Genomic DNA, 26,101 nt, shown 5'->3' with positions numbered 1-26,101 from the left:
GAGGCAGCCTCCACCACTTCAACGGGCAGAGAATTCCAGAGATTCACCACCCTTTGAGTGAAGAAGTTCCTCCTCAACTCCGTTCTAAACCGCCCCCCCTTTATCTTGAGGCTGTGCCCCCTAGTCCTACTGTCCTTTCTGAGTGGGAAGAGTCTCTCCACCTCTATCCTATCCATCCCATTCATCATCTTATATGTCTCAATGAGATCTCCCCTCATTCTTCTAAACTCTAACGAGTACAAGCCTAGTTTATTCAGCCTCTCCTCATAGCTCAACCCCCTCAACTCCGATATCAGCCTAGTGAACCTCCTCTGCGCTCCCTCCAAGGCCAAAATATCCTTGCGTAAGTGCGGCAACCAAAACTGCACACAGTACTCCAGCTGCGGCCTCACCAATTCCCTATATAGCCGCAGCAAGACCTCCCTACTTTTATATTCAATCCCCCTCACTATGAAGGCCAGCATCCCATTCGCCTTCCTGACCACCTGCTGCACCTGCAAGCTGGGTTTTTGTGACTCATGCGCAAGGACCCCGAGGTCCCTCTGCACCGTTGCCTGCTGCAGTTTTTCGCCACGTAAGTAATAGTCCTTCCTACCATTATTCCTACCAAAGTGGACCACCTTGCACTTGCCAACATTAAATTCCATTTGCCAGTTCCTGGCCCATTCGCCCAGCCTATCTAGATCCTTCTGTAGACTCTCCACACCCTCCGCGCAATTTGCCGTTCCACCAATCTTGGTGTCATCAGCAAATTTCGACACCATACACTCGGTTCCCTCCTCCAGATCATCTATATAAATGGTAAATAGCTGAGGCCCCAGCACCGACCCCTGGGGCACTCCACTAGTCACCAACTGCCAATCCGAATAGCACCCATTAACCCCCGCTCTCTGCCTCCTATTTGACAACCAATCCTCTATCCATGCTAACACCCTACCCCCAACTCCATGTCCCCTTACCTTCTGCAATAATCTCTTGTGAGGCACCTTGTCAAACGCCTTCTGAAAATCAAGAAAGACCACATCCACCGACTCTCCTCTATCCACCGCCCTAGACACATCCTCATAGAACTCCAATAAATTTGTCAGACATGACTTCCCCTTAACGAAACCGTGCTGCGTCTGCTCTATCAAGCAATTCCCCTCAAGATGCCTCGCTATTTGCTCCTTGATGACGGATTCTAACATTTTACCTACAACAGACGTTAAACTAACTGGCCTATAATTCCCCGCCTCTTGCCTGCCACCCTTCTTAAACAACGGCGTAACATTAGCTGTTTTCCAATCTTCTGGCACTTCCCCAGAATCCAGCGACGTTTGGAAAATAACCACCAAGGCATCCACTATCACCTCCGCCATTTCTTTCAGAACCCTCGGATGCATTCCATCCGGTCCTGGGGACTTGTCCACAATCAGTCCCTCCAGTCTGTCGAGCACCGCCTCTCTAGTAACAATCATGGCCACTGGGGATGGAGAGAATGGAACATCACAGCTACATAATGACAGACAGCGCCAGCAATCCAGATGTCATCTAAAACTCAGTTATGTTAATAGTTTCAGCAATGAGTCAAATATGATCATTCTAATTATACTAAGAGTTTTCATATTGCTACGGATCATTAATATAAGCAGCAGCCCAAAGGACTGGAGAATTCTCAGAGGAGTTGATTCCTTTAGAGAGTGCACTATCACAGGGGAAATGCTTACCAGTACTGATTTATGAGCTTCAGTGACTGAGTTAGGTCACTATTCACCGGGTAACTTACAATTCCAAAATGATCAGGAGCAGAGAGTGATGATAGGGCCAGATGAGGGGAGTCTATTGGAGGATACAATCTTCTCCAAGGTCTGTTAACACAGATGCTGAAACCGGGGTTCCATCAGTGGAAAGGGTAATGGTAGAGAGATAGCAGCTCAGCACACTAAACACATAAGAAGTCTCACAACATCAGATTAAAGTCCAACAGGTTTATTTGTAGCAAGCGTGGCGTTTGTTACAAATAAACCTGTTGGACTTTAACCTGGTGTTATGAGACTTCTTACTGTGTTTACCCCAGTCCAACACCGGCAGCTCCATATCATCATTAAGCACAGTAACAGAGAGGATGGGAGATTCCAGCTCCAGCATTTGTGAGTTGATTTTGCAGGTCATTCCCCAACTCTGGATATTGTTGAGGCCTTACTGCGTTTGGACTTGGATTGCTTCAGTATCTAAGGAGTTGCAAATAATGCTGAACTTTGTGCAATCATCAGTGAACATCCCCAGTGCTGACCTTATGAAAGAGGGAAAGTAATTGGTGAAACAGCTGAAGGTGCTTTGGCCTCGTACACTACCCTGAGGAAGTTCCGGGGCTGAGATGGTTGACTTCCAACACTCACATCTTCCTTTTGTGCTAGTGAGGGATTGTCCCATTTATTCCCATTGAGATAAACCTTGTCAAATCTACTTGAAGTCAAATGCTGCCATGATGCCAAGGGATGTCAGCTTCACTTCATCTCTCGAATTCAACTCGTGTCCATGCTTGGACCAAGGCTGTAGTAAAGTCTGGAAAATGATTCTCCGGAAAGCAAACTGAGCCTCAGTGGGGCAGTCATGATGAGTAAGTGTGGCTTGATAGCAATGCAGATGACCACTTTGTTGATGATTCAAATAGATTGATAGCGCGGTAATTGTCCAGATTGGATTTGTTCCGAACAGGCTAGCCATGGATGATTTTCCACATTGCCGGGTAGATGCCAGTGTTGTGGCTGTGCTGAAACAGCTTTTCTTGAGCTAGTTGTAGCAACTAGTTCTGAAGTACAAGTCTATAACAGAGTCTGGAAGTTATCAGGGCCCTTGGTCCCTGCTATATTAACTCTCCTTAAAATAGGATCCTATTGAGTACTAATATAACTGTAAATATCCATATACATGTCCAATTTACTGACCTTCGCTGGATTGAAATAATGGGCATAATTTTCTGACTTTTTATTTAAATGTGAGCTCAGGTGTGAAAAGCAGGTTGTAGTCCAACAACTGTTTTGCTGACTTTTATCATAGAATTGTAGAATCCTACTGTGCAGAAGGAGACCATTTGGCCCATCAAGTCTGTACCAACCACAATCCCACCCCAGGCTCTATTCCTGTAACCCTCATTTACCCTGCTAATCCCCTTGATATGAGGGTCAATTTAGCATGGCCAATCGACCTAACCCACGCATCTTTGGAGTGTAGGAGGAAACCGAAGGAAACCCATGCAAACATGGGAGAATGTGATGTTTGTAGTGTGGAGTGTGAAGTTTCAGTGACTTGAGGCCAGAATTGAACCTGGGTCCCTGGCACTGTGAAGCACCATATTTTTTGACAGAGGCGGCTCCCACAGTGTCACAGTGATGAGACTCTGGGTGAGCCAACTTCACCAGCAACTTTGCCTCTCGAAAGATGGAGGGAGACATTTTGAAAAGGTGACTCAATGTATAAAAACAAAATAAGAACAGAGGAACACGAGGACCCCACCGAAACAGAAATGGAGACTGCTTTTCTCCCTGGGCACAAATCCCCCTTCCCTCAGAATTGGAACCCCGCCACTCACAAACACAGAGTTGCCCCCACCACCATGGAGCCCTTCACCAACATGGAATCCCCGGCGCTGCCCCCATCAGTGCCAAGATACTGCCTGGGCATGACCATCTTCCTCCTGTATGCCTCTGGCAGATTTTGTTCACCAGGCTCCCATTGTGAGGAACCTGTTATGATTCACACTGTTGTGCCCTCACACAGAAGTGAATGGAGGGGACGCTCAAATGAACATGCCTGATCTACACTGGAAATGCAATGTAAATGGAAATCCTGACATTTAAGGTTGGGATCCCTACCATGTCATTGGCGGGAGGCTGGTGAGGACAATCAAGCGGGGAAACCCCGCCAGTGTTAAAACTATTTTGGATCTCCACTTGATTCTCTGCCCCCACTGCCATTCCTGCCCCCATTTTGTGTCAATAGAAATGATGCCTGAAACTGATGCAACAACACAATTGATCTGCAAAAAGCTTGAAATGAACAGCTGTGTAGCTGCCATTTACAAAGCTCATTGTTTGCTGACCACGATTAATAAAGCAATAGAAAAAACACTTCCTCATTTGAATGCAAGAAGCAAACAATTAAGTTTGAACAAATCTCTGTCAACAACGGACCCTGGCTGATTAATGTAAGCATATCCTGACATTGTCAAAGGAGAAAATAAACATGACACCCTGCAGTTTTAGGTGGACTGATGCCCACTTTGCCAATGCTTACTGGATATCTTATTTGGGCTACACACATTGAATTCTGACCAAATCTGTAAAATCACAGTGAAATATTCTTACAACACATCGGAGAGGGGTGGTTTGGAGATTGCAAGAGTGAGAATTAGACTGAAATAGGCAGGATGCAAAATGTCAGTTGGCTAACGGCGGCTTTGAGATGCTGAGATTAATTCAGCAGCATGCTTGCAGCGTGCTGGTCCTCAGGCCAGCCTGTGGCTGCTTCCGTCGTGAGTACACATTAGCATCAAACATTTTAAAATTACATCCTAACTTCAAGATAAAGACAAGGGCACACAGGAATCTCCTGGAAGCTGGTTCACCATCTGTTTAAAAGTGACATACATTAGTCCATCTTGTGCAGTTGTGACTGAGATCAGCGGCTTTCCTTGTTGAACTCCACAGTACAAGAGAGGAGAGCAGGAGAATGGCAGATTGCATGGAGGCCCAGGGAAGACAAGGCTGAGTCAATGGTGAGGGTGGAGGAGGTGTGGAGTGGGGTCGGGGGAATCGAGGATTGCAAGAAGGAAGGGCCCTGAGATGTGTTGGGGCTAGTGGGAACAGTCAGTCAAGGTAAGAAAATGAGGGATCTGGTGGGTGGTGTGAGTACTGTGCAGATGTGGATCCATCGTGAAGTGCCGGCTGGCAGAGTCCTCACAGGCAGAGCCAGGGAGAGAGATCATGGGTCTTTGCTGCTTCTCCTGTTTCCAGGCCCTGTATCTCTAACCCCCCCTCCCAGCACTCTCTCACCATTTTAACCTTGTCCCTCAATCGTGCATGAAATATTTTCCCCTTTCATGATTTACCAAATAATTACAGAAAAGAACTAATAAAATGATAATCCCCATTATTGGCACCTGCTAACAAATATTGTCCGATATGTATGCAGCACGGATCATTAATACTGTAAGCAACAACAATATAATGGAGTGTTAGTTTGTGTGCACCCTTTAGTTGATCCCACCATAATTATTAGGCAAACCAGAGAATACAAAATTTGACAGGAAAATATTATTTAGAACGCCATGCAGACTGATTTCGGTGACTGCCTCAGCCTTTGTGAACATGTACATTGCCCCATATGAATAGGGTGTCAGAAAGTTCATATTGGGAGGAAATAATCAATGCATAATTAATGATTGAGCAACAAAGGTCTTCACTCACAGTGAGAAGCATTGGAGCCCTCAGGTGTCTCTGTGTGACACAACCTTTCAGAGCAAGAGGGCAGACTGAATGGTTCACAGTTATGTTTATGCTTTCTTGATCAATAGAAGATTCTACTGATTGCTGCTTCTTGCTAACATATACTTACTACTGTGCAACACGACTACTACAATGTCTGAAAAAACTTGTGTACCAAGATAGAATGGAATAATAGGTAAGTAGAAAAAAGGACAAGATTGGAATCAATGGAAAAGGTTTTTGAGAATCATGTGCAGTCTAAAACAGGTTATTGGTTCACTAACAGCCTAATCTGTCCTAGCAATTTTATGATGTGGAGATGCCGGCGTGGATGGGGGTAAACACAGAAAGAAGTCTCACAACACCAGGTTAAAGTCCAACAGGTTTATTTGGTAGTAAACGCCACTAGTTTTCGGGGTTTGCCCCTTTCTCAGGTGTGTGGAAGATTCTGATCACAAACAGAGCATATAAAGGCACACACAGTTTACAGAATACTGATTAGAATGCAAATCTTTACAGCTAATCAAGTCTTAAAGGTGCAGACAGTGTGAGTAGAGATAGCATTAAGCATAGGTTATAGAGATGTGTATTGTCTCCAGACAGGACAGTAGGTGAGATGTTGCAAGCCCCATTCAGCCTCTGATCTGCAGGTAAACGTTCTCCAAGGCGGCCTTCACGACATATGACAGCGCAGAGTCGCTGAGCAGAAACTGATCACCAAGTTCCACACACATGAGGACGGCCTTGGGTTCATGTCGCACTATCTGTAACCCCCATGACTTGCCTGAACTTGCAACATCTCACTTACTGTCCTGTCTAGAGACAATACCCATCTCTTTAACATATGCTTAATGCTATCTCCACTCACATTGTCTGCACCTTTAAGACTTGATTAGCTGTAAAGACTCACATTCTAATCAGTATTCTGTGTGTGCCTTTATATGCTCTGTTTGTGATCAGAACTCCCATTCACCTGACGAAGGGGCAAACCCTGAAAGCTAGTGGTGTTTACTCCCAAATAAACCTGTTGGACTTTAACCTGATATTGTGAGACTTCTTACTAGTAATTTTACCCTGTAAAACTTATTCACATTAATCTTTCATTAACAACAAAATAAACAGAACTCCACTCTTCGTTTGTAAGATAATTATGGCTGACAAAGGCCATCTAGCCTAGCTCATCTCACCTATACAGAATGACATACAGATCAGTGTATTAGCAGGACTAGCCCACTTTGCCCCTTGAGACGGTAGTATAAGAGTCTGGCATGCAAAGGGTTGATGTGGAACTGAGAAGAGTATTGCCCACATGTTCCACCTGAAGGTTCAGTTTGTGTTGGACAGAATCGTATAAGTGTATATAGCTTTTAATAGTTGATAAAAACTTTTTGTTGAACTACCTAAAACTATGAATACCTCACTGAATAGACTTACTGAACAATGCCCAAAACCTAACTGACTCTGTTCTGCTGTTTGATAATATTGCCTGCATTATACCAGTGATAACCACTTAAAATACTTAATTGGCTGTCAGTGGGTTTGAACATGGTTTAAGATTCTGTACTAAAATAGGTTTATCTTTCTTTCATTACTCCTGCATACAGTAAATAGAGTGATATTGGTGGCCCAATGCTGATTCTCTAAGGAGAATTAATCATAAAACAGTCAACTGTTAGGAAAGTGGTTACAAAGAAATCATTACATTTACAAAACAATTCAACTCTGTAGCTGATACAACCTTACCATTCTGACTTTTCTGTGCCAACCCACTGTTACATAATTGTATTGTACACTGTAAATTTACGGCCTATCAACAAGTTCAATGTGATGTTGCATTACATTTGCACTTAACAAATGTGCAAATAGCATTTTTAAGATTCAAATTGTTATTACAGATGTGAGAGAAACAGGCAAATGAAGTGGAAAATATAATTAATAAGAAACTCCAACAGCAAAAAAGGACAAATACAGCAACATTCTGAGACAAATCATTTCTAGAAGCACTTAAATTGTACCATTAGATTTTAAACAGGAAGATGCAGGGTGAGCGGAATCTAGGATAAAGATTTGCAAATCTTTCTCCAGGTGACAATTAAGGGCTTAATTCTCAAAATTTACAAGAATAATAAAACTAGCAAAAATGAGTCAATGCCCTGTTTTGTATCACTCCTAGCTTTTAGTGTCCCAAGCCTCTAGTATATCAGAAGTGTCTAATTTTGGAAATAATGAACATTTAGACTGCTATTTATTAACTGCCTTAAATTCAAAAACAGAATTTTGAGAATTGTAAAGAATTTGGTTTTGTGGAACAAAATCTTAAATTAACGCCCTCCTCCCTCCATCACAATCTCATAGAATCCCTACTGTGCAGAAGAATGCCATTTGAACCATTCAGACTGCATCAACCACTATCCCACCCAGGCCCTATCCCCATAACCTCATGCATTTACTCTATCTAGACCCCCTGACACTGAGGGTCAATTTAGCAAGACCAATTCACTTAACCAGTACACCTTTGGATTGTGGGAGGAAACTGGAGCACCCAGAGGAAACCCACACAGATACAAACTCCACACAGACAGTGATCCAAGCCAGGAATCAAACCTGGGTCCTTGGTGCTATGAGGCAGCAGTATTAACCACTGTGCTGCATCCTATCCTGCATCCTACTCCCTGGACCCTACTAACCAGCCAGCAGCCCATCAACCTCCCCTCATCACCCCTAGTAATCGCAGAAATCCACCAAATCCCACCAACAAAATACCAGCCTCCCCATCCTCTGCAACCTCCCCCTCAACCCCACCTCCAATTCCACTACAGTATTTATCCATACCCCTAAACCACCCAACACAGCTCCAACATCCTCCCAAACATCCTGCAAGAAAATCACCTCCGCATCCAAAAACACTCTTCAAAATTCCTCCTCCTCTATCTCCCCCCCGCACCCCTCCAACTCCCCCACCCTCTCCAACATCCCCCTTAAACCCCAGGTCGAGGTGTTTGCACCATCTGCATCCTCCTCTCCTGGTCCCTATACATAGCTGCTTGATTCATTCCTATTGCTACAATGCAACTTAATTGAGATACACTATCTGGTCAACAACTGTTCCTGGCTGGTTCATACTAATGTAGTAGCACTTAATTAATATATGAGAGTGATTATAAAGCAGAGAACATAAAATAGTTTCTTATCTCAGTATTAATACTAGTCAGTTTTGACCTTGTGAGCTTATTAAAATGAATATAACAGGAAATTAATCTTTAAGGGGTATATAGGTGTCGTAACTTGAGGTGACTCAATGTGGCAATCAACAAACTAAAGGATTTATTAATGAGATGAACAATATACAACAAAGGATTTAAAAGGACAACTATATAGGTCTACTCTCCACAATGCCCTGACTCCATGCCCGGGGACATGCTTCCTTGCTCCCGATTGGATGGGAGATGATGTATACTGCTGTCACTGTGTGTCCAGTGGTGTAAGGAGTGAATGCTGAAGGAAGTGGATGGGGTGCCAATCAAAGCAAGCTGCTTTATCATTGATGGTTTCCAGCTTCTTAAGTATTGTTGGAGAATTTCTATCCTCTGATCTGCTCTTGTAACCACAGTATTTATACCATTAGTCAGTTCAGTTTCTGGTCAATAGTAGGTGTTGATTCAACAACAATAATGCTACTAAATGGCAAGGGGAGATAATTAGACTCTCACTTGTTGGAGATGGTCATTGCCCGGCACTGTGTGACACAAATATTACTTGCAATCTAACAGCCTAAACCTGAATATTGCCCAGGTCTTGCTGCATATGGACATGGACTGCTTCAGTATCTGAGGAACCCTGAATAATGTTGAACGTTGGGTGGTCATCCGCGAACATCCTCACTTCCGATCTGATGACGGCAGTAGGTCATTGATGAAGAACTGATGATGGTTGGGGCTTGGACACGACCCTGAGAAACTCCTGCAGTGATGTCCTGGAGCTGAGATGATTGACCTCCAACAACCACAACCATCTTCCTTTGTGCCAGGTATGACTCCAGTCAGCAGCGAGATTGCCCTTGATTCCCGTTGATTCCAGTTTTGCTAGGGCTCCTTGATACCACACAGGGTCAAATACAACCACTCACCTCACCTTATATATTTTTGAAAAAGTCAAATGGCTCTTCTCAGGTTACATATATATGAATACATGCCACAGGAATAGCATAGATTAAGCATTTAACAGGAATTTGGATAAACACATGAGGGAGAAATAAATAGAAAGTTATGCTGAAAGGGTTCGATGAAAAGATTCGGGAAAAAGCTTGTGTAGAGCATAAACAAAGGCACACATCAGCTGGGCCGAATGGCCTGTTTCTGGCCTATAAATACTATGTAATTCCATGTAATATTTTACTAGTTTCAATAAGAATCCCATATATTCTACATGTTTATCAGAAGCCTTTTACTGTCTAAAATGTGTGACAACACTGGCCTCCCTACCTGTGTCTCCAGTTGAGGAAACATAGTTATAATGAGCTGTCTCTAAATAATGAATGATGTTAGCACCATTATTTAGGGCATGTTTCTTCTGCCCATTTGTAAGTTTTAGGATGCCAGATGGAAATTATTCAGCGTGTTCAGATTTTTTGAAGAACTTTCCAAAACATATTCAAATTTTATATCTCTTTCAAAATTAACACCTTCAGTAAGTCAAGATACTATGATGGTTTAAAAATGCATTATTTCTGATGGTGTTACTGCAATGTGAAGAAATATCATTGAGTGCTCTAATGCTCCAAGGATTACATCATGCATGTTTTACAAACCGTTCCCAAATTTCCTTGTCACTGATGTTGCATTTCGTCTATTAGGAAGGTATTGCTTGGCTTCATGCCCTGATATACACTGTTATTCTTTCATAATTGTCAGGTTTCACGTGGTCAAAAATACATTAATGAATTGAAATTGGACAGGGTTAAATGTCTTTGCCAAGTGCATTAACAGAAATATTAATGTCTTTTCTAAAAGGGCTTTTGTGCAACCACATCAAACCTGCTTATGCTAATGTTATCTGATGTGATTGCACTCCATAAATTAGTGAAAATACATTGTGTCATAGCAGCTTACAGGAGTGTTCATATATTCTGTAATAAAGCAAGGGCGATTTGATGAGGCTTCAGCACACAAAGGCTTTATAGCTAAAACAACAAATAATGATACATGCAAAGAGAGGCTGACAGAATAGCTATGCGACTGTACACTACTCCTTCCTGACTCCAATTGCCGATCCTTCCCAACCCAGGGTATGTATCCTCGCACGCTGTTGGCTCAGCTCCCACCATGGCACTCCATCGGGTCCTGCTCAACCATGGGCCCCTCAAGGAATACCCTCTTAAAGGGGTCATACTGCCACATTCATAATAAAATGCTTTGCCGTTTTAATAGCGGCATTAACCTAATTATTTTCAATGAAATAAGTTTCTAAAATAGATTATGTTCTACCAGCTTGTTAACTGGTGTCTTTCCAGAAGCTTTGTATTTCCTTCATCCCCATGAAGGGGTAAATTTTCACCTTCTTCACTGTTATGGTAGCTGGGTTATTTTCAATGCATTAGTCTGAAAGACATGCTGCTTAGGTACATTGGCCACGCATCATGGTCGCTCAGTGGTTAACACTGCTGCCTCACAGCACCAGAGACCTGGGTTCAATTCCTGGCTTGGGTCACTGTCTGTGTGGAGTTTGCATGTTCTCCCTATGTCTGCGTGGATTTCTTCCGGGTGCTCCGGTTTCCTCCCACAGTCTGAAAGATGTGCTGGTTAGGTGCATTGGCCATGCTGAATTTTCCCTCAGTGTACCCGGCCAGGTGCCGGAGTATGGCGACTAGGGGATTTCACTGCAGTGTTAATGTAAACCTCCTTGTGACACTAATAAATAAACTTTAAAAACTAGCTCCAGTGGACTGAAAAGTGGGAGAGTGCTGTAGAGTGTTGGTTACTGTTCAATAGGTCTTAATGAAGTCTTTGTAGTCTTAAACAGGTTAACAGTATGTATTTATTAGCTACAGGAACTATGTGCATATCTCCATTAAAGGGTTCAAAATCGGAGCTGTCTCCATGTCTGCTTGTGTATACAACTCTGTCCAACTAGACTGACCCCTCGGTGCAGTTTTTGTGTGATGGAATTGTAATCAGTCCCCTTTTAAACTTACATGTGCCAGACCCTTTTCCTACATCTCCCCCAATTATTTATCCAATGTATTCCAATGTTATTCTAATTTACCCCATGTATTTCCATCATTATTACAGGCCCATCTCCCTCTTCAAGTCTCTGAATTCATAAGTTCAAGCACTCAGGAGGCCTTAAACCTTCCATATCTTGCTCGTTTTGTTGTCAGAGGAGTGTTAGGTTCTTTTGTCACAGGTAAACTGTTGATTTGGAGGTTGTTTTGCCGTCCAGGAATGCTTTCAAAGTCTTTTTCCATCCCTTGGTGTTGAACCACTCTTCGTAGATTCTGCAGCTATGATAATAGGTGATTGTTATTCCATCCCTATTCTTATGGGATGAATGAAGGCTATGTTCACACCATGTCATTTACCTCTTTGGCATTCATTACGTGAGTCATTGTGATATCCTCTGTGATGGAAGGTGGCCTTTCCTGTTCTGAGGATGTAGTTTTTTTGTAAGCTTTCCTTTTCATTTGGCTGTGTGGTGTACTGTCAGAATGAATAGCTGCTATTCGGTTCCAGCATGATCTGTAGCACTATTCTGTCGCCTGGGAATTGCAATGTTTGCTCTGTGGTCATTGTGCTGATCTCATCAATAGTGGTTGGAACTGGTGTTTGAGGCTCTTCTCATTGCTGGCTGCTTTCTGGTCAATCCTGCACTAGACGCATCATGGTAACCAGCTGAGTGGTTGGCTGCTCAGACTAATGAGGGCTTTCTGGCATCTGTAATGAAAATGGACAAACCTCCTCTGCAAAAAGAGGAGACAGTTCAAAACTCAAGTCTCAGGCAGGATACTCTTCATGTTTGAGCTCTTGAGAGCACGCAGTTTTGTACAATCTACTGCAGTGGTTGTCTTGACATCTTCTGCCATTTGGAGAAGATTCAGGACTACAGAGGATCTCTGCCAGGAAAAGACTGGTGATGGATGAATAACATCAGCTGGCAGAATTGTTTGCCGCTTTCCCTCATGTTTCCATAATCATTCCTATGACCGGAAGTCAGATTCCTCGAGGTCCGTGGAGTGGGGTGTCTGATGTTCGGATCCATTGGTCTCTGAACCACGGTTCTTTGTCCGATAGATCCATAACCCTAGTTCCTGAGCCCCCTTTGCTGCACTTCTGAACACAGCATTGCCTAGAAAAGAAGAGAATGGTTCTTACTCAGCATACTTAGTACTAGAATAACACCAGATCCTCTCGAAGAACTGGGAGTGGGAAGGTCTGGTTTAGGCCAGACAATGTTTGACCCTTACAAACCATTGCCCCTTAATATTCAATAGAATCACCATCGCTGAAACCCCCACTATTAACATCCTGGGAGTTATCATTGACCATAAACTGAACTGGACTAGCCGTATAAATACCATGGTTACATGAACGGGTTGGAAGCTAGGATTCCTGAGATGAATAACTCACTTCCTGACCCCCCAAAAGCCTCTCCACCATCTATAAGGCACAAGTCAGGCGTGTGATGGACTCCATTTGCCTGGATGAGGGCAGCTCCAACAACACTCAAAAAGCTTGTCACCATCCAGGACAAAGCTGCCCAATCCACAAACATTCACTCACCCCACCATCAACACACAGTAGCAACCGTGTGTACCCCATCTACAAAGCACACAGTGGAAACTCAATACGCTCCTTAGACAGCACTTTCCAATGTCACAATCATTTCCATCTAGAAGGACAAGGGCAGCAGGTACCTGGGAAACCCACTACCTGGGAGCTCCCCTCTAAGCCACTCACTATCCTGACTTGGAAATGTATCACCGTTCCTTCACTGTCACTGGAACAAAATTCTGGAACTCCTTTCCTAACAGCGCTGTGGGTGTATCTACACCACTGCAGAGGTTCAAGAAGGCAGCTCATGATCAAGAGCAATTAGGGATGGTCAGTAAATCCTGGCCCCATTTCAAGAATGTATTTTAAAAAGCCATTAGGGAAACTCTTAGCCACAGTAACTAGGTATAAACTGACTTCAGCTCTAAGGAAGGGTCATCCAAACTCAATTGTCAGCTTTATTTTGTCTCCACAAATGCTGAGATTTTCCAGCATTTTCTGGGTTTTTTTTCAGATTCCAGCATCCGCAGTATTTTGCTTTTATATAACTGGCTTCTGCTTTTTGCCCGAGAGCTCCATTGCTTTCCTGCAAAGAAATACTGCAGATTTCACCTAAGGTGTTTCTTAGTCTCTGCATATCCTTTGAGAATGAAAGTTTTGTCTTCGCATGATACTGGAACCTCATGTTGTACTTTATTTTGTTGAAGTGCTGAACTTTCTCCACTGAATCCATTAATAGATTAATACCTTATATCAAGGCCAGCTATGTGATGTTCTGAAGCTTTATTTAATATATTTCCTTTTGTTAGCTGATGGCACTGACATTTAGTTTTATTTCTTTACATTGCTTCTTTCATTTCCAAATGGTCAGATTGAAATCTGAAGAAGCTTGTGCTATGCCAGGATTGTATCTCCAACGTTCTGGGCACCAAATCACAGCAAATGCTCTCATTGCCCATGTTAGCTCATAATAAGCAGCAACAAATGTTACAATTATTAAAACAGGCAACATGAGCAAGGCCAGAACCAATTGCCCAAATTGTGTGGAGGGTGTTGGTGCTTCATCTTGAATACTAATAGAATCTATTTCCTCCACACATTACAAGAGTGACTGGACTTCAAACATACTTTGTTGACTGCAAATCATTTTAGGCCACATAAGGTTGTAAATGCAAATCTTTTGTGTGTCAAGAATCTCACATTGCTGCAGCAGCACAGGACCTTCAGCATCTAATTGCAACTATTTTATAACTGAATCTGATCTTTGTGCTGCTGGGATTAAGTTCTGATCCCATTCTTCTCATTCTCCAATCCTTCAGCTCCTTTATAAATATTTATATTTGCTTTCGAATCCTGGATTGTGTCCACCCCATTTGTAAAAAGGCAATTGACGCAGTGGAATGACTCATTGCAAACATTAAGGTCAATGGGAAAAGTTAGGAGGTATAGTATAACGTGTGAATTGGCAACAAGTCCCATATACACAGTATAGTGTTGGATGGGACATCTCAGACCTAATGGTGATGAAGTGTTGGTAATCTATGTCCAAGTAAGGATGGTCTGTTGTTAGGAAGGAAATTTGCATGTTGTTTCAATGCTTCTTTTGCCTTTCTTGGTGGTAGAAGTTGTAGATAAGGGAAATGCTGTCGAAGTAACTATAGCAAGCTATAGCAGTGCCTCCTGAACAGTCACAGCGATGGATATTGAATTCAATGGCAGCAACAGTGGTTAAGTGCATGGTTCTGACTTGAACACATAGCTGCACATCACCATCACATTTCTGCTTGAACCTTACAGATAATGGAAAGGTTTTGATGATTAGTGAGCTTCTCAGTCTTTTGGCGAAGATCAGGCTTCAGATCAAGCCCAAGATGTGCTGCAATGCCTTATCTTGTTAGCTTGGATCTTGTTTGTCTCCCTTGTGGGGACCATGAATTGGATTCAATTTGGATTTTGAATTTAGTTTTTAGACCAAGCAGGGAATGGATTTGTGTTTGCCTGGTCTAATCTGAGCATTGGCTTTGTAACTTTAATGATGGAGTAAAACATCTAAATAAAAAGGGGGTATGGAGCCATTATAGCCAGCATGTTGATATGGCTGATCCAGTTGAATTTCTGTTCACCCATGACTGTCTCCAGCCAACTCACCCCCTCTCCCACTCCCCACCTCCTACCCCGAAGAGGTAGAGCATTTTGCAATGGGAATGTTGTTGAAGGTCAGGATTGGGTGTTTTTCGTTGGTAGTGATCACTTATCCATAAAATGTTAACTGCTTTCTTGTAAGCCTGAAAATCTTGCTGCAGCTTGGTCTTGGCTAGTTCATGGGTGGAGGAGTTATGAAAGAAATTGAACATTGGAGTCAGTGTTAACAGTCTCACTCCTGATCTTCCAGGAATAGTATTGCACTACTGTTTTTATGTAGGGATTCAACCTTCTCATCAATTTTGATTATTTCTTCTACTTGTCCTAAAGCTAACATTTCATAATTCAGAATGTTTATGTCATTTCATTCATTCTCTCAATTCTCTAACTAGGCCAAACGCTGATAGGTGGCTAACTCCAAGGTTTGCTCATGTCCATTCCAAACAACTAAATGTTCAACATCTATTCACCACTTGTTGCTTTCACTGCAATAGCAAGTATTGCCTGGCCAGTCTTATCCTTGCTCTCTAACTTATGTTGAACCCAATTTGGTACCACAATGTTCTTACATTTCTCCAACTATTCCATAAAATGTTGATTGTATATTGCTTTCTGCAGTTCATGCCACCAGCCCAATTACTTTTAACAATTGAAATTGGCACCAGATAAACTGGAAACGTATTCCCTGCATCAGATTCTCCAATTCAAGCTCCACTCTTCAAAGTGATGCTTCAGTACGTTGTCACATGAAATTAAATTTAGCAAAGGAAAATCAATGTCCAAATAAGAAATCAATTTACAATACAACTGCTGATGATAGCTTGCCTTGAATTTTTGCTATTCTTATTCATTTAACTAGTGAACCTTGATAATTGCTTCCCACAGGGTGATGTTGTCAGCAGTAGAAAACAAAATTCAAACCACATGAGGGTAAATGTAATTTTGTGCAGTTGTGTAAAACGGGTGATAGCAAATCGCAGCTCTTTTCACATTTCTCCTGATTTTTTATTTCCATTAACTTCAATGGAAATGAACATCAGGAAAATAGTAAAATGGGCTGTGATTCACTACCACCTCCCATTTTATACTATTGTCTACCATATACCTTTGTTCCTCCACCACCTCATTTTGTTTTTGGAAAAATATGCAATAAATTACTTCTTGGAAATATTCCCTTGTAGTATTCCACAAGGGTGTATTCTGTACAGTGTTTTATTTTCTTTAAGCATAACTTCACACACGCCTAGAGTGGAGGTGGTGGAAGGATTCCCAGGTTGATTATTGAACCATGTCATGAGCACTTCTTCCATGGTCAACAAGTCCCAGCGTGGGATTTGATCCTGGAACTTCTGATCCAGAGATAGGGACACTATGGCAGTAGCACTGGATCTCCAGCATTTTATGTAACTATTTTGTAACAGAACCTAATCTTTGTGCTTAAATTCAGATCCTATTCTTCCCACTCTCCAATCCTTCAGTTGCTTTATGAACATTTATATTTGCCTTTTGAATCCCAAATTGCATCTATTCCATTTGTAAAAAGGCAATTGACACATCAGAATGATTCATTCCAAACATTAAGGTCAATGGGAAAACTTGGGAAGTATAGTATAAAATGTGAATTGGCTACAAGTCTTGTTAGCACACAATATCTGTGCTTTTTCCAAGTTTCCCCAGCTTGATACTGAAATTATTAGGACAGTTTTAGATACAATGTTTAGAAAGAGAAGGAAGCATATCAAGAACTTCCTCAATCGAGAGCCATCAATCATTTCCTATTATGTGCACTGTGCTTAAATACACAAGGCTGCATTTTCCTAATCCAACTCTCCACCTGGACACTGGCCCAGTTGTTTTTTAGCAGGCGTCTTTAGGGCATTCATGACAGAGTTATGCTGAAATTCCTATTGATGAGTGGGAGTCTGCGGATGATTTCCAAGGAGATTCAGGGCAGTGCTGGAGTGGGACTCACTGCTATAGCACCCGAAGAATTTAAAACCACTCCAAATTATCAAAAGCCTGGATCAAGTGTGGACTAATCAGAGGAAATGGAGTCCTCTCTCTTTGTTTTATACATTGGCCTTCCCCGGTCCATATTACAGGCCAACTGCTATGGTTTACATATTGATCCTGGGAAGACAAGGAGCAGGACAGATGGAATTGAAATAGAACTGATATGGTAGGATTTATCAGTCTGCTCCAGGAAGCCTGACAGACTTTAATACAAAGAACAAAAACAGCCCGGGAAACAGGCCCTTCGGCCCAACGAGCCCGCGCCGCCATTTTAACACCACCAGTCCCCCCTTCCACCCATGACCCTTTTCTATTGTTTTATGGCCATCCACATTGAGGGAAACTATTTAGGGACAATTTATTACTGCCAATCAGCCTAATAGCACATCTTTGGGGTGTGGGAGGAAACCGGAGCACCCGGAGAAAACCCACGCAAGCCCGGGGAGAATGCGCAAACTCCCACAGACACCGGCCCAAATCCACGTGTCTGCACAGCAATCAGCGATAGTCACTGAGCTGTCGTGTTGCCCAGCATCTGGTCCAGTTTAAGCACACACTAACGACATGAAGCACTAGGCCAATCTCGAACAACCAAGAGCAGCCCAAGTATAACCCATCACGTGTATGCCCCTCGTTGGACAACAAGGCAGACCGACTTAAAACCTGTGAATGAAAAGAGAAAAAACATTATTATCATACCATATCAATTTACCTTACCAGGGACGCCCCAATGCTAATGAACCTTATTTAAAACAATCTCCTATATCCACCCATCTCCAACCCACTCATGTGCCTGTCTAAGTTACTCTTAAACAACTCCAGCGTGCTTGCCTCCACCACCTTACTTGGCAGAGCATTCCATACACCCACTACCCTCTGTGTGAAAAACCTCCCTCTAATATCTATGTTATACCTCTCCCCCCTCACCTTAAGCCCATGGCCCCTCGTACTGTGTGTCTCTATCAAAGGAAATAGCTTACCTCTGTTTACTCTATCTATACTCTTCATAATCTTATATACCTCTATTAGATTCCCCTCTCAGTCGCCGTCTTTCAAGGGAAAAGTGCCCCAATTTGTTCAATCTTTCCTCATAACCCAGTCCTTCCATACCGGGCAACATCCTGGTAAACCTCCTCTGCACTCTCTCCAGAGTCTCCACATCCTCCGGTAGTAAGGCGACCAGAACTGGACGCAGTACTCCAAATGTGGCCTAACCAACGTTCTATACAACTGCAACATTAGACTCCAGCTCTTATATTCTATACCCCTTCCTATAAAGGCTAACATACCATAGGCTTTCTTCACAACCTCCTCCACTTGTACTGCCACCTTCAAAGACTTGTGCACTTGCACCCCCAGGTCTCGCTGCGATGCTATACTCCTTATGGGCTTACCCTTTATCATATAACTCCCCCCTACGTTATTCTGGCTAAAATGCATCACCTCACATTTATCCGGATTAAACTCCATTTGCCATGTATCTGCCCAATCAACCAGCCTATCAATATCCCATTGTATTGCCAGACACTGCTCCTCACTGCCCGCCAATCCAGCCATGTTGGTGTCATCAGCAAATTTACTGATCACACCACCTACTCCCTCTTCCAAATCATTTATATACACTACAAAGAGAAGAGGTCCCAGTACTGAGCCCTGCGGCACACTGCTAGTGACAGACCTCCAGCTGGAAAAGGACCCCTCCACTACTACTCTCTGACTCCTCTTTGCAAGCCAGTTCTCAACCCATCTAGATACCTGGCCGCGTATCCCATGAGCCTTAATCTTTTCTACCAACCTACCATGAGGGACTTTGTCAAACGCCTTACTGAAATCCATATAGACGACATCAACGGCTCGTCCTTCGTCGACCGTTTTTGTCACCTCCTCAAAAAATTCTACCAGATTCGTAAGGCAAGACTTCCCCTTGACAAAGCCATGCTGCGTATCCTTAGTCAGATTGCAACGCTCTAAGTGCTCATACATCCTCTCCCTAAGAATCCTCTCCATCAACTTGCCTACCACTGACGTCAAAGTCACCGGCCTATAGTTACCCGGGTTATCCCTCCTACCCTTTTTAAACAACGGTACCACGTTCGCTATCCTCCAGTCCTCTGGGACCTCACCTGTGTCCAAAGAAGAGACAAAGATTTGCGTCAGAGGCCCAGCAATCTCATCTCTCATCTCCCTAAGCAGCCTAGGATAAATGCCATCGGGCCCTGGAGATTTATCAGTTTTAATGCTACCTAAAAGCCCTAACACTTCTTCCCTCATAATCGATAGATCCTTCAATTGGTCTGCCACTCCCTCGATGACCGTACCAGACATCAAGCCCCTCTCCTTCGTGAATACTGACGCAAAGTATTCATTCAGGATCTCCCCCATTCCCTCATACTCTAAGCACAATTCCCCTCGTGTGTCCCTGAGAGGACCGATTTTTCCCCTAGCCACCCTTTTGCTCCTAACATAGGAGTAAAACGCCTTTGGATTTTCCTTAATCCTACCTGCCAAAGCCATTTCATGCCCCCTTTTTGCCCTCCTAACTCCCCTTTTGAGATCCCTCCTACTCTCTCTGTACTCCTCCAATGCTGTGTCCATTCCCAGCTGCTTAGACCCGACATACGCCTCTCGTTTCTTCCTAACCAGGTTTTCTATATCTCTAGTAATCCACGGCTCTCTAATCCTACCTTTCCCATCCTTCCTCCTAACCAGCACATGCCTTTCCTGCACCCATTGCAGTTTCCCCTTGAAAGACTCCCACATGCCTAACGTGGACTTGCCCTCCAACAGCCTATCCCAGACTGTATCCCTAAGCTCCTGCCTCATCCTAATAATGGCTTTTGGATTTGAATGGATAGTTGCCAAGGCTAATCTCAATGCTTGAATGGATCTTGCTGTTTGACTTCTAAAAGGCAGCTTGTTTCTCTGTATTGGGAGGCAATGTTTTCACTGGTAGCAGGTGGGAATTGGCGATTAGGGTGGATCTGCATGCCTGTTTTTTTTATTGGGGGGGGTGAGGAGGGGGTGGAATTTAGCACTAATTTCCCAGGAATTTGTCCCCTACTCCAGGAATACCTGCCTTCTTTGTTTGGGTTTAACACAGGTAAAATAGGCCCATTGAATTATATTAATGCTTCTCATGGCTCTGAAGCAATATTGAGGTCACTGCTTAATCCTGTTATATTAATAAACCTTATTTCAGGGGAGTGCTGCTGCCTAAATGAAGGTCGAAATAAGTGAGACTGCCAAAATCTCAGTAATTTTTTGTTAATAATTCACCCTGCTGGAAGAAAAGCCCAGGAGTCTGACAATAAAAACTCCCCACAAGAATCAGTGCTTCTTTATACTTTCCACTAAAGCTCCAGCTGGAGATCAGAGAGAACCTAGTTTGAAATTATTGTGGGTGCCCACTATAAGAAATGTGTAAAGGTTACCTAAATAATGCACAGATACCCTCATTCATCATGAGAAATGAATATTTGTGGCCCACCTAAAGTAGAAGATAATTCCCTCTTGATTTTTCAAAAAGCCAAATCTTCTCCTAATTGTTATATTTTTGGTCTGCAGTGATCGTCAGTTCCCCGTCCATGCATGGGGAGAATGTGCAAACTCCACACAGACAGTAACCCAAGCTGGGAACTGAACACAGGTCCCTGGCGCTGTGAGGCAGCAATGCTAGCCACTGTGTCACGTGTACTGACATGTGTCATGGTTTGCACACATCGATAGTTACGGGACATTTCCTTAATTGTGGAAGAAACAATTTTTGTTTTGATTTTGTTTTCATTTACTATTGTCACATGTATTGGGATACAGTGAAAAGTATTACTTCTTGCTGTGCAAAGAATTCCATTCATAGAGTAAAGAAAAGAAAGGGTGCAGAATATAGAGTTACAGTCATAGGTAGGGTTGAGAGAAAGATCGGCTTAATATATAGTAAGTCCATTCAAAAGTCTGATGGCAACAGGGAAGAAGGGATTTAAGTATAGCATTACTGGAGAGTTTAGAGGGCATAGAACAAGAGTAAAAGAATTAGAGGGTATGTTAGGGACAGCTCGCACAAAGTCACATTGCTCTAGTGATGTTTTCGTATTCACTATTTATTGAATGTTCATGTTAACATCCAATCTTGTATTCACCACTCCGTGGGATATGGCTGAACTTGCAAGTTTAGCTGGGTCTCCTTTCTATGCATTGTAAAGGACATTTTTGGAGATCACTCTTGGCAGGGATAATGGATAATTGACATGTTTAGGTGAATTCAAAGCCTTGTGAGCTGCACCAAGAAGAGGGAGGTGTAGATGATGCCAAACACTGTGCCCCAGAGGTTAAGGGAGGGCCCAATCTTGGTGTTTCATGTGGAGTTCTCAAGTCATCCACACTAAACATCCACAGCTTCTCAACTAAAAGACTGACTTTAAAAAAAACACAACCCATTTTAGGTTGATAGTTCCAACTGTTTTAAAGCTGGTCTGTCAGGTCACTTTCAGTAATTGATGTGCTGCTGCATCTCAGCTTCAGGCAGATTTGTGGTCCTTATTTTTAAAATGCATCAGAAAACCAAGAAACTGCCCGAAGGCCAGCAACAACACCACAGCTGTCAGCTCAATGCATTTTGTTGATAACTGATTGGGTGGGGAAAATTTAGGGAGGTGTGGAGGGGAGATGGGGAGATGGGAGGGCTCAGGGAGCAGGTTAAGCGATAGATTGTATTGGAGTTTGGAGGGGGGTTGGTGGACGGATTGGAGAAGGGCAGCAGAGGAGTTGGAGGTTGCTGAGGGTGGAGTGGGGGAAGGGGGCTCAATCTAAAGTTTAATTCCACAAAATTAAATGCTGTACATGCCTCAAAATTCTGTTTTTGAATTTTAAACAGCATATAATTAATAGTCTCAATTGACATTATGTTCTGAACTAGACACAGTCTTGATGACATACTGTATTGATGTACTAGAGGCTTGAGAACTTTAGCCTCATCAAAGTGAATATAAGAATCTAAAAGCCAGGAGTGATACAAAACAGGGCATTGACTCATTCTTGTCAGTTTTATTATTCTTTAAATTCTGGGAATGAAATCCTTATTTGTCACTAGGAGAAGGCTTTTAAAATTTCTACTCCATCCTAGGTCCTGTCCATCCTGCACCTTCCTGTTTAAAATCTAGCTGAAGGTCATCACACTATGGGGTTTATCTGAGGGTGATAATTCCCGATCATCCACTGTAACTTTGGCAAAAAATCCATTGAATTCCTAGAGAAGCAGCATAATGGGCTCTAACGCTAAATGGCCTTTATAAAAACCCAATCTTATGATTTAAATGCTCCTGGAAATGATTTGTCTTGGAATTTTGCTGTCATACTCCTTTTTGGCTTTGGAGTTTCTTATTAATTACATTTTTTCACTTAAGTTGTCAGTTTCCCTCACATTTGTAACAAAAATTTGATTTTTTAAGAAACGCTATTTCCACATTTATTTAGTACAAACTGTATGCAACATCATTTGGAATCTGTTAATAGGCTGTAAACTCACAGTATTTGACATAATTGTATGACTATGGGTTAGCACAATAAAAGTCGAATGGTAAGGTTGTGTTAGCTACAGAGTTGAATTGTTTTGTAAATGTAATGATTTCCTTGTAACTACTTTCCTAAGTTTGCGTTATGATACAGAGGTTGACCCCCTTTTTGAGAAGTAGCGCTAAAGAGGAATGCCTCACCTCGTAATCTGTTAAAAGTGTGTGGGAAGGTGTGAACTGTTCTTCAGTGATTAACTAACAGAAATCCTTGACATTCACTTTAAAATGAACACTTAACAATTTACTTATTTAACTAACAGGGAACTTTAACTAAACAAGTAACATACCGAATAAAATAAGATTCTAATGAAACGCTGTTCAAATAAATACAATACTCATTCATTAACCAAAAAAAAGGAATTCAGTCACTCTCAAAAATACAATCAGGTTTGTGGCTTTTGGGATCTTTTGGCATTCCTCTGTTGTTTCCTTTGTACGTTTTTACTGATTTGGTACCTTTGGCTAGTTAGATGGTGAGTTCTCCTAAGAGATCTCAGAAGCTGGCAAGTTGTGAGTTGCTCTCTACCTCTCGAAGCTTGAGAGGTGGCAGTTCTTCTGTTGCTTTCCTGTTTTCCCCATACTCTCTTTTATATCTGTGATGACCTATCAATTTTCCTACAATAGGATTGGTCTGATGTTGTTAATACCATCAAATTCAAGTTCTATAGGTTCCTGGTAACTGAGTGCCTGCTTTAAATTGATTGGGCTAAATAAAAAAAGGTAGTCTGACTGTCTACTGCTCGACTTTTTGATACAAATGTTTCAGCTAGGACTCTGCCTATACTTAGCATTTTAATCCTCCAAGCACTGAAACAAAACACCAGTTTTTACAGGGACCAGCAATGTATTTTCCTTCTAGCACTTTTACAAATTTTTACATCTTTACCAATATCAAATTCCGACTTCACAAACTCAACTTCACAACATCTGAAATTAATTATCCTGAGAGAATCGATCTCACCATTGCTATAGTTACTCTGTCTACTGTATGAATGTATAATACAAGAAAGATAAAAATGATGTCCAAAATTGCTTTACAGCTGATTAAGTACTTTTGAGTTGTGGTCACTGATATAATGTGGGCAATGTTAACAAACAGTGGGTCAGGCTCAAGGGGCCAAATGGCCTAATCCTGTTGCTCATTGTCTGTATGTCAGTCTGGGATGGATGAGATGAACTGGGTTAGTGGGCCTTTATCAGCCATAATTATCTTCTGAACGGAGGGTGGAATCACAGCTGGAATTCTGTTCTTTTTTCCTTTTGCTATGATTTTGACCCAGCAACAACGAAGGAACAATGATATATTTCCAAATCAGGATAGTGAGTGGCTTGGAGGAGAACTTACAGGTGGTGGTGTTTCCATGTATCTGCTACCCTTGTCCTTCTAGATGGAAGTGGTCATGGGTTTGGAAGGTACTGTTTGCTGAATTGCTGCTGTGCATCTTATAGCAATTACACACTGCTGCTACTGATTGTCGGTGGTAGAGGCACTGCATGTTTGTGAATGTGGTGTCAATCAAGTGGGCTGCTTTGTCCTGAATGGTGTCAAGCTTGAGTGTTGTTGGAGCTGCATCATCTGCTACTGGACCTACTGCATAAAGAAAGGAACGGTCTTGATGCTTCCGCTTTTTAGTGTGAAGGCCCATTGCTGCTCAATATCAAAGAAACGGCATTTCCCATTGCTCCCACTGCTGTCCTTTCTGTGGGCTCTTGAGACAGTCAAATGGGCGCAGTAGGGACAGGAACAACTTAACTGGTCCAGTCATCATTACTTCTCCCCAGTTTGCCTCCTCCCTACATCAAGTTGTAATTTTGAAATGGTTAAAGTTTTTCTTCACTCTGTGACTTCTTCAATAATGCCGATGTATTTTTACATTAATGTCTCCACTTCTGTCACCATGTTCTGAGATGGTCCTTCTTATCCATGGACTCGAGGCATGATACCTGATTACTAGATAGACTGTAGTCACACTCTGTTACTTGCTTAACACTTGTTCCATTTAGTATTACATTTAAACAGGTTACCGAGTAGGTACGTTACTCCTGGGCATGGTGTTCCAAACTTTCCCTCTCTCTCAACTCTAACAAATGACTAACTGATGTCAGTGATACATCATCATCTAAATCACATATTAGCATATCCCTGCTGCCTCATAGTGCCAGGGCCCCAGGTTCAATTCCGGCCTGGGGTACTGTGTGGAGTTTGCACATTCTCTCTGTGTCTGTGTGGGTTTTTTTCCAGGTGCTTCAGTTTCCTTCCACAAGCCAAAGATATGCGGATTAGGTAGACTGGCTATGCTAAACTGACCCTTAGTGTCAGGGGTCTAGCAGGATAAATATGTGGGGTAATGGGGATAGGGCCTGGATGGGATTGTTGTCAATGCAGGATTGATGGGCCGAATGGTCTCCTTCTGCACTGTAGGCATTCTATAATCCTCTGATCCCATCTGTTAAAACTTTACACGAGCCCAGGGAGCTGTACACACTCATGTGCAAGTGAATTTCTAGCTTCCACTGTTTCAATGACAGCATATTCAACTTCCAGTTCAGGCTGACTATCAGCTGGGTTTCTCCCTGAAAAAATAACACACTGTCAGTTTCATGATGTTTATTTACACAGAGCAACTAGGTCTGACACAGATTTTTTGGTGTTTGCCTCTCCTCAAAAAATTTGATCCATAATATTGCTGTAAACCATCAGTTATATTAAGCAGAGTAATTTGATTTTTTTTCTCTATCCTTGATCAAACTTGATCTTACAATCGTAACTAATTATTAATGCAGCTATTTTCTGTTGGGAGCAGGTGAACCTGTGAACTTTGTGAATTTCCTCTCAATCTTTGGAACATACAGAGTTAAGGTGAGTAAGAAAACTCTTTGTCACATGAGTCACATCTGATTAACAATGTTATCCTTCTCACTCAGCTACAGGTTGAGAAGTCTGATATTCATTAGACCTAGAACTGTAAACTAGGCAAATGGATCATATTTGCCAAGCAAAACCTAAGTGCTATTATTGTCACATTGAAATCTATGTGTTTCTTCAAATACTGTGGAAAGCAGAATGTGAGATGGAATTCTTGGCAGAATGGCGAAATACATGTGGGGTTCTAAAACTGTTTTCAACAATCTTATTGTTTCTGATCAG

The sequence above is a fragment of the Carcharhinus amblyrhynchos genome, chromosome 14, assembly GCF_965287045.1.
Source record: "Carcharhinus amblyrhynchos chromosome 14, sCarAmb.v2.hapA, whole genome shotgun sequence".
In the NCBI taxonomy this organism is placed as follows: Eukaryota; Metazoa; Chordata; class Chondrichthyes; order Carcharhiniformes; family Carcharhinidae; genus Carcharhinus; species Carcharhinus amblyrhynchos.
Note: the sequence above shows the minus strand (reverse complement) of the source record.